Here is a 10,957-nt window from a genome sequence, read left to right on the forward strand (position 1 = left end):
TACAAGAAAAGATACTTCATCACATACCAAAGTACATGCCGCTTAGCGTACTCCCATTTGCTGAAATCCTAGTTTCGATACATAGAACCGTTCACGAAACAAGACGGCTTACATGACTCACCCTACATACTGCACTCGAATAAAATGTACATGTTTCAGTTCTTTCCATATTCCATATACTTGTCTAAGTAGAATCTATGGCATATGAATCAAGCACTGTAATGCAAGAAAAGGCGTAATCGCATCAGTAGCGCCGGTTCGAGAACATTTTTTCTACACAAGCGGCTTTTTATTTCCTGCATCCCGTACCGTACAGAATGGGAAGACACCCTAATATTTGCTACAATGGGAAGTACCCTCTGCCATGCTTTTCACAGCTTCAGAGTATGGATGTAGGTAGATCAGACGATATTTCTCTGTTCCGTAGCACGCTTGCATTTGCCTCTCCGCGCAGCCTCCTTTTATTGTTTTGGCTCGAATCCCACTGGCGAGTTACACGTGTGCTGAGCGAACAGTTGACAGTCGGCACTTCGCGTCTACGGCAGGGCAGACATGCGTGATTGAGCATGCTTGGTGTTTGTGCTGCTGCTTTACCTTAGGGCGCGGGCGGCAGAGCTGAGCCGGGCTCGCTGCTTGCTGGCTGCAGACTAGTTCCCACTGGCGGCCGCGCGGCGCGCCACTGCCCACGCTCCCACCACACCGCTGCGACTCCGACCAATCCAAAACACGATAAATTTAGCAGCGACGAAACGACGGTGGTTGCAAAATGAGAGCGCTAAATGTTCTCTATTCGCTTGTCAAACGGTCAGCTCTATGAGTTTCAGACATTCATGCCCGAAACCAAGAAGCAAAATTACTACGAGTAGTAATACCATTTCGTACATCTCAGGTTCATTAGCTCAAGTGTTGGCTCGTATTTTGGCAACGATCTCATTCTTACTAAAGTTGGTGCAGAGCCGTACCGAGGTGATCATGCACCCCTTTAACAGAACTGCCAAAGCTAACCCCCCCGCTACTACCGGTAACTTTTTATACGCGGATTTTGTAAATCATGTTGGCAACATTGTTCGTTGTTCGTAGACCCGTGTATACTAGCCACGAACATTTCTACATAATAAGTATGGAAAGTATTCGCACCGTCTTCTACACTGAACAGACAATAAACATTTCACATTATGTAACCCTTCAGGCTTTCCCGGCGAAATCTTGACATGTGGAATAATCGGGTCTACTGCCGGATCTTTGTGTCGCTCTGGCACAATATTTCGGCCACGTGACTCGTTGCCTTCTTCAGGTGCTACCTGAGACAGTCTCAGGTAGCACCTGAAGAAGGCAACGAGTTACGTGGCCGAAATATTGTGCCAGAGCGACACAAACATCCGGCAGTAGACCCGATTATTCCACATGTCATTTCACATTATGTTTCTGCATAATAAGTATGGAAAGTATTCGCACTGTCTGCTACGCTCAACAGACAGCAAACATTTCGCATTATGTATTCGCATCAAGAACTACGCGATGGCGAGTAAAGAGGAAGAATTAATTATATGTGTGCAGCATTAATAATACTCGACGAAATAAGCATACGATGAAAACGACTTAGTCGACGTCGGTGGACACGAACGTATTACAGAAGATGTGGCGGGAATGACATGCTATGTGAGTTGAATTTGGAAGACAGTTCTAGTTTTCTTAACTTAACTAGGTTGTCGTCGTCCGATTTTGAAATTCTAATTAATATTATAGGGCCAGCTGTTTCAAAGAAAAATACTTATTTCAGAAAAGTAAGTCCCGTGAGGCAAAAATCACTATTAGTCTTCGTTTTTTTGGTAACAGGAGATTGCTGTCAAAGCATTGCATATTTATTCCACATTTCAAAGCCAGGACTAATCGCATAATTCCTGCAGTCCGTGAAGCTTTCGTTGAAGGATTATGTAAACGTAATTCACTTAGGTTAACAGCAATGAAAACAGCTCATTAAAGTTATTTCAAACTATAATTTCCAATAAAGAAAACTTCTTCAGCCTCAGTATTACACACACTTCTAGTGAGTGTGAAAGGGGAGTCTACAGTTGATGATCCCCTTGCCATATCCAAGTTTATTACTGACTGACACCTACTACCTACTATTTGTCCACAATCACTTGATAATTTTGTGGTGATGCCAGAAACGGAGGCCGGCCGGCGTGGCCGTGCGGTTCTAGGCGTTTCAGTCTGGAAGCACGTGACCGCTACGGTCGCAGGTTCGAATCTTGCCTCGGGCATGGATGTGTGTGATGTCCTTAGGTTAGTTAGGTTTAATTAGTTCTAAGTGACTGATGACCTCAGAAGTTAAGTCGCATAGTGCTCAGAGCCATTTGAACCATTTTTGAACCAGAAACGGAGAAAATCAGCGCTATCCTTTGCTCATCATAAGACTAAACCTGATGTGAACACTACACCAAGTATTCTTCCACGTTTGCTGGAACCCCTTGGGATTTCGTTGCACGTGAAGCGGTAGTCAAGTTGTCCCGAATAACGCACACATCGACTGAGCGATAACACGGGACAACAGCTTTACCGGCGCATGTAACTTGGACAGCACAGGCCAGCCAGCTGCGAGTTCACGATATACTTAAATACTGAAGCCACTGAAAGTATTATAGTCAGCCGCCTCGTAATCTTTTCACTCCTTCCAGACCCAAATCCGAGAAATGAATTTCAGTAGTGGAACTGTCATCTGCTACACTAATAGCAAGTAGATCAATAACAGAATCCAAAAAACCATCCAAGTGCCGTATTTTCTCCTCTTCTTTTATGACGAGCCGTTCTGTATCCCGCCTGCGTTCGGCAGAGACTCGTGAGAAAAGCATCATGCACTGGTTCCAGTACATCTGACAGCTTGAACGCCTTGTTATTTCTCGCGACAGATCCCGTAACTTGGCTCCAGATCAGTTGTCTTCTGCTGGGTTCATTTGAAGTCGTACGATAATTTTGGGTGCCATACGTTATTAGAAACAAGCAAGATAATTAGATATGTGGTAATTAGCACATATTTGATGAATTTTACATTTAAAATTTACATTTTAATACCTACTCCGAATTTTTCTTTTGTTTCCTTCACTGCTTGTTCAATATACAGATTAAATAACATCGGGGAGAGACTACAACCCTGTCTCACTCCCTTTCCAACCACTGCTTCCCTTTCATGTCCCCCGACTCTTAGAACTGCCATCTGGTTCCTGTGCAAATTGTAAATAGCCTTTCGCTCCCTGTATTTTACCCCTGCCACCTTCAGAACTTGAAAGAGAGTATTCCAGTCAACATTGTCAAAAGCTTTCTCTAAGTCTACAAATGCTAGAAACGTAGATTTGCCCTTCCTTAAACTAGCTTCTAAGATAAGTCGTAGGGTCAGTATTGCCTCACGTTTTCCAACATTTCTACGGAATCCAAACTGATCTTCCCCGAGGTCGGCTTCTACTAGTTTTTCCATTCGTCTATAAAGAATTCGCGTTATTTGTATGGAGTGTAGCCATGTACGGAAGTGAAACATGGACGATAAATAGTTTGGACAAGAAGAGAATAGAAGCTTTCGAAATGTGGTGCTACAGAAGAATGCTGAAGATTAGATGGGTAGATCACATAACTAATGAGGAAGTATTGAATAGGATTGGGGAGAAGAGAAGTTTGTGGCACAACTTGACCAGAAGAAGGGATCGGTTGGTAGGACATGTTCTGAGGCATCAAGGGATCACCAATTTAGCATTGGAGGGCAGCGTGGAGGGTAAAAATCGTAGAGGGAGACCAAGAGATGAATACACTAAGCAGATTCAGAAGGATGTAGGTTGCGGTAGGTACTGGGAGATGAAGAAGCTTGCACAGGTTAGAGTAGCATGGAGAGCTGCATCAAACCAGTCTCAGGACTGAAGACAACAACAACAACAACATTTAAAAGATTTGGGTATTCCGAACTGAACGAGAAAAAAAAAGAAGGCCGAGGCGAGATTTGGACCATCGATCCATGAATAGTACCGGTATCGAATTATCATTCATACGACGCTACTGATTCAGCTATAAATCCAGTTTTCGAAGGCCATTAACTTAAAAATATATTTACTTAGAAAACTTCAAAGCTGGTTCTTTCAGTAAACCTGTGAAAAACATGAAGAACAACCTGATTCTCGCCACTTTTTAATGGTGTTACACGCGTGTGTTCCACTATGTACAGGAAGCTGCGCGACAGAGCACATCACTACAGGGACTGATACTACACGATTTATGAAAGCTATATAGCTAAAGTATCATTAAGAAAAACGTTGATGGCTGTTAATACATAAGAATACCTTAAAGTTTCAATAACAGTAACATAATAATAAGACACGTAACACATAAGCAGGACCTACTTCCAAGAGCGTAACAATACTAGTGTACGTGTGCGACAGTTGCTGACCAATCATAGCGTTAGTGTTTTTCTTTATTTTGCCCAAAGACCTCGTAAATAATAAATTTTGCCTTCAACAGTGTAACACCATTTAGCTAAGGACAGGTGCAATAACCATGATACAACTCTATCTTCTACACAGCACTTTGGTAAACACAGACACTTTAGAAAATACACTCACTTGTAATCGATTCTATAGGAAAAATGATCACTACGCTGTTTTTAAACATCGTTTGTGAAATTTTCATATCACTCCTTAAAATGAATCTTGCGACACATCGAAGCACCGCACGTTCTTTGTTTATTAGTGGGCTATAATATTTAAAGAGAATAGTGTCCCGAGATGTTTCAGCTCAGAGAGGAATTTTTCTCTGTGTTGATCATGTTTTCGGCTAGCAAAGATAAAATGATTAACGTCTCCCAAATCTGAGTCGTTGCAACCACATGTGTCCGAAGATGAAGACGGAATAAATAAGCAGGAGAGCTTCCGTGATTGAATCTCATTCCTGTAATTGTAGATATCGCTCTTTTGTGTGCGACATATTGTGGAACCAAGGTAATCTTGGTAAGCAGGGTTGTCCATTTATAATCTTTGCTTTAGGGGCAGAAGCTTGCTCTTCCTCTTCCCACTGCGATCTGGTTTCCATTTTTATGTGTTGCAAAAGGCCCGAGTAAGGTAACTAAATATTTAAGAAGGTTACAGAGATTGCAGCTTTCTTGGCCTGCTGGTCCACAGATTCATTGTATGAAATACCTGTATTCTTATGATGAACAGAGTACAGTTAAAGTATGTGCATCTATTTCCAAGCGATGCCAACATTAAGCTGCCCCTAGACACGAAGTATTGCATTACAGTAGCCAAATTTTTATGAGGAATGGTACCAGCAAGTTGCCAACCTTCCCCTCGCGCTCCTCACCATCACCATCACCAGTCATGAGGCAGGGGCAAGGCATGCCTGTCGCCGTTCCAGACAGCAACCGTGTGAATGGTCAACATATCGTGAGCGAACAGTTCATTCATTTCAGCCTCAATGGACGTGTCGTCATTTTTTTTTTTTTTTTTTTTTTTGTGGCAGTTCTCGTGACCTTCTGACGACAAATTTTTCCAAAGTCAGATAACGAATCCTGCTGCGGTATTGTGAAATGAGAGACTTAAATTATTTATTAGCGTCATTGTTACTGTTGCTAAAAAAAAAGCAATTTTACTTGGGAGTCATGTTTCTCTTAAATATTTGTATAACATTCGAACATTCCAGAGGCACTCTTCAGCTTCATAGAGTGCGGCTATTTTGGAAATTTTGCTCCTTGCTCACTCCATTTCGCACAGAAACACAGACGCTATGACAACACGCAACACCGTGGCCAGAGCAAAAACAAACACAAGTGTTGCGTAGCGTCATTTGGTAATAGCCCACGAACAATGTTTCTTTGATCTTGACCAACACAGCCGTTGGAACACTGGTTTTGTGTTGCCAATACGTTGCGAACATCGGTAGCCCAGTACTAACTAGAGACCCAGCTCTCTAGTGATAGCCACGTACAATACTGCAGAATGTTACGAACTCAACGTAAACGCGACTTATGAACTATTTTTATATAAAAGTATTTCACATAAGGTGATTAAATTACATTGCATAAATTAAAAAGTTTTATAAACTTTTTATAGTAGCAACTGCACTTTGGTTTAGGGTGATGTATAATAACGAACAGGATTTGTTTGTTCCTCATAAACTATTAACATCTATTTTGCATGTTAATTACAGTTGACAGTTCCTACATCATGCAAATGGTTTACAGGAAGATAATGAAATAAAATACGTAAGTTAGAAACAAAAGGACAAGGGCTATAATTTATTGTTGAGAATGTCTCTTTCCAGGAACTGTGTGTTTTAATTTGCATTTGTGTGAGAAAACTCATTGTTTATCCCATTAAAGTTAATTTAACCAGCTGTGTCGTATTGCATCGACAATATTGCTAAATTTTAAAACATACTTTCACCCATACTTTGCTTTCAGCAATTTTTTTGTCAATTTAAATTTGCTGAAACTGCGTTGACAATATGCTTCAGTCACTTGAAATGTCTTAAAAATCCGTATATATAATGGGATCTGTTTTCCATTTTTTCTGTTAAATACTCTTCAGCCGGCAGAAATGGGAAATCTTCGTCCAAAGTGCATATTTGCTTGAACACTCGTTCGCCGATTATTGACATTCTATATATACTATTGTATCAAATTAGCAGCAGGCATCGCGCATTCAGGACCACGGTACGGGACTATCGCCACACCTTCACCTGCCCATGTTAGGCAATAAATTCTGCCTGACTCATGTAGTACTATCACCGTCAGAGGGTGGTACGGGACTACAAGCCCCACCGCCACACCTCCAAAGTGAATTGCAGTGACGCAGTCACTGCACAGTGGAAATTTACTGGCTCACCAACACAGTTAGACCGCAATAGACCGGTGATGCTGTATAGTAACATATCACCCCGGACTACAAGTCCATTAAAAAAAAAAAAAAAAAAAAAAATAGCAGCAGGAACTCCACTGTTGAACATATGTGTAAGCGTCAGGAATTTGAATCACTGTTAACAACAGTATTGTCAAATCAGCTTGAGAGCTAACTCGGGCTTCTTTTTGACACCATTTGGATGGAAAACGAGTGATTTAGCTAGCGTCAGGAAGTATGGCTATTTTTACAATCATCTGGCGATTTTCCTGGCTTTCTTTTTCTTGACTATAGGAAAGTAATAAAATCGATGTTGATTAAAGGGATATTATTTGCAGTGCTCTAAGATTTTTAAAAAAAAAAAAAAGCGTTAAAAATCCCATGAAAATGTATTCCCGGTATTAGATTGAATTAAAAACTACCCAAACTGAAACTGATGTGCGTTCCGGGCTCGTCAGAATACACAGACGCAAGAAGAAAAATATAACTACGAAGTATAAACAGCTGAGAGCGTTATTTTTTATACTGGAAACGACTTTGCAGCGTAGTTGACATCAGCAAAGTATCCCAACTTCATAATAATGAAGGAAGGTTTTCTAAGCAAGCCAGACAGAAGTCGTATGAAATTAGGATTATATTAATACCTTCAGCTGCTGACAGGCGTTGATATATATCAACGGGGACAGGTGAAAATGTGTACCCCGACCAAGACTCGAACCCGGGATCTCCTGCTTACGTAGCAGACGCTCTATCCATCTGAGCCACTGAGGGCACAGACATGTCCGAAAGAACAGACACCATATCCATATAAGTATATAGTGCAGGCAACACCATCCATGACCTCCTTCTTCTGTGTGGATACACTCATATTCCCCTAACTCTTACGGGACTTAGTAAGGATGTCTTCCACGAGTAATGAGTGTGTCGGGGTGGGACACTACGAATGTAGTGTGTGGACATACAAGGTGAGAATGTGGGTCTCACGGGAGGCGTGCGCGAGATACTCCCTGCAGTCGCACTATCCTCTGTGCCCTCGGTGGCTCAGATGGAGAGAGTGTCTGCCATGTAAGCTGAAGATCCCGGGTGCGAGTCCTGGTCAGGGCACACATTTTCATCTGTCCCCGTTGATATATATATCAACGCCCGTCAGCAGCTGAAGATATTAATGTAGTCCTCATTTCGTTCTAGACGACTGCAGGTCATTGATGGTGTCTGTCTGAAAGAACAGACACCATATCAGTATAAGTATATAGAAGTCATATGTGTCACAGTTGCAATAACAGTGAGTGTCAGCGATGGAGCTGTGGAGAGGAACAGCGAACTTCTATTTAGTGTAATAGTTTGCTAAGATGTCAATCTCACTACACAGCACATGATTTGGATGATGCAATACTAAATGTAGATTTCAATGATACAAATTAATGTATAAATTAACATTATGCTTTCTGTATTATCAAGGATATGTAATACAAATAATGTCATACTTTCGCTGTTAATTGTTTATATTACTTTAATGTCCAGCAGATTTCAAATTAAGAAAATAAGTATAAAGTAGTCTTGTTTCTATCTACTTTTGAGGAGGGCTGTAGTCAGTTTAGATGTGAAATTTTATGTTTTTTGATATATGAGAATAGCCACTGACTTCATTATTTAGAAACTGTTACACACTATAATTATTGTAAAAATAAAACTGCACAATAATACATAGTCTTTTATTTCAGCTTTTTTCTGGATTAGCTTATTTCGGGTGATTTGGCCAGTTAACAATAGACATTTGTTGAGTTGTAGTTGTTTCTATACGATACTCATTGGAGGAAATGATCACACCAAAAATAATGAGTCTCCGATAAAATTATAAAGCTTTTCCTACTCAACTTTCGTTGAGCCAGAGGTGCAACATTTTATGTATGGTACCATACTTTGTTCACTGTACGAGCAGCGCAATTACTAAATATACCATATGGAAAAAATCATAAATTGTGGAACGAGGATCAGTGGCCAGTAATAATGAGCGTATGGCATTGGTGGCCGGGAGACCCCTCGTGGGGCGGTTCAGCGGCCGTTCCACAAGTTCTTTAACGCCACTACAGCGACTTGCAAGTGAATGAGGATGAAATGATGATGAAAGACACACAACACCCAGTCATCTCGAGGCAGAGAAAATCCCTGACCCCGCCGGGAATCGAACCCGGGACCCCATGTGTGGGAAGCGAGAGCGCTACTGCAAGACCACGAGCCACAGACAGTGGCAAATAGGTGTCCTTCGTAAGATGCTGCTACCTTACAAGATTGTGCCTCCCCGTCTGGCTATTCAGATATCTAGATTTCAGTGTTTGGCCGGATAGAAAACTCACTTTTAAGCCCTTTCTTTCCTTTTCTTCCTCCATTTGAGGCACAGACTGGTGAAAAATCCAAGCTAGCAATCAAAGATTAGTCCAATGAAAGAACATACAAATTTAAATTAAATACAAATGTTAATATCAAAATGTTTCACAAAATAATGATCGTTTAAGAAGCCTTAAATACTCGAACAAGAATACTGAGATAATCTCATAGTGGGTCACTAAACAAGTATTACAGCAAATAGCAAACACCCTTTTAACCATTGTTTTATATTTTACAGCGGGTGGCCAAAAAGTTTCAGTTTAATGGCCACACAGTTCAGAATCAGTACACCAATTAGGCAAAACTGCCAGGAGCATTGACACACTCATCCAACCAATGCACCAGGTGGAGATACCCATATGGTAAAACACTGTGTCCTGCTGCAGGAAGTAGTACACTGCACATCCTCAGCTGACAGGAATTGTTGACCCTTCAGTATCTTTTTCAAGGGAACAAAGGCATGATAATTGAATGTGGAGATATCACTGATACAGGGAGGGTGCTTGAATGTCTCCTACTGGGTTGGTGTAACCTCTGCATTACGACAATTGTGATATGGCAATGTGTGTTATCATGAAGCAGCAACACTCCTTGGCACATCATTCCACAATGGTAGTTTTGATCACACATGCTCCCCACATAGCCTATATTCATTTTACAATGAATGTCAACCAGTGTTTGTCCTTCAGCAGCCGAGAACAGAATAACTGCATGTTGGTCCTATTTCGATGCATTTGGTAATAATGTCACCATAGTCCACATTTACCATATGCACGTCAGAAAGACTTGATTGTCACACTAATCCCTTGCCTATATGTCAGTGCATATATACCCGCATTGGAGCCCTGCCACATTTCATATGCACTGCAGCAACGTCCCCAAACAGAAACTTTTTAATTGGCCCTTAAAGTTGTATACATTCCATTTTGCCTCATGGCAAGGCAACATGTATTTCAAATGAAATAAACTAAAACTCTGGAGCCAACCTACAATATCAGAATGGGGGGGCCTCTTACAAGGTATCTGATAAGATGCATCCCTCCCTGCCGCCCCCCTCCCCTTCCCCTCTCCCCCCCAATCCCTTGTACATGGAGAATGCCTCGGTGAATTTGAGTGGTCTTGTGAGAGAACAGGTTTGATGAACTCAGAGTTACGTACATGGCAGATGGTGACCACTCCCAGTCCTCTGTGACTAAAGCCACTTCATTGACCACTATGAGACATGATGGTGGACTGCTGAGAGTCATGGAGAATAGTGTCAAAGGGCTTAACTGTTCTGTACTTGAAGATCATGCAAACATAATGTTGGGTAATTATTGTCTTCATTGTGGTGGAAACGAAGAAAAACATTTCTGACAAACTGTCAGCCTTCTGCTTCACAAAGGATAAAAGAAACATCCAGGGTCAGAAAAGCCAATCGATATGCTGAATAACACTAGGCTCATGGACCAGACAGAGAGAATCACGCAAGTAAAAAACCTGTTAAATGACAAACCTACAGCTACATGCCAATCTTAATTACCATACATGGGTAGTCAGATTTTGATGCAACATGAATCATGATACCAAATGCTACAAGAATGGAAAGTTAATGTTGTAGCTAAATACAGGAAAATTATGAACAAAGTAAACAGTGTTTAGTGAGACTCCTACCTTTATGTGCATATTTAATGCATCAAAGTTACCAGAATTCACTGCAA

The 10,957-nt window shown here is 41.2% G+C and overlaps 1 protein-coding gene across 1 annotated transcript in view; it reads right to left on the reverse strand.

The window, feature by feature from the left end:
- LOC126094555 (uncharacterized) overlaps positions 1-691 on the reverse strand; it is a 317,871-nt gene extending 317,180 nt beyond the window's left edge. Inside the window, exon 1 of the mRNA XM_049908989.1 lies at positions 595-691. The gene's annotated coding sequence lies outside the window, so the exon portion shown is untranslated. The remainder of the gene's footprint in view (positions 1-594) is intronic.
- Between the last annotated feature and the right edge of the window lie 10,266 nt (positions 692-10,957).

The sequence above is a fragment of the Schistocerca cancellata genome, chromosome 8 (assembly GCF_023864275.1).
Source record: "Schistocerca cancellata isolate TAMUIC-IGC-003103 chromosome 8, iqSchCanc2.1, whole genome shotgun sequence".
NCBI classification, from domain to species: Eukaryota; Metazoa; Arthropoda; class Insecta; order Orthoptera; family Acrididae; genus Schistocerca; species Schistocerca cancellata.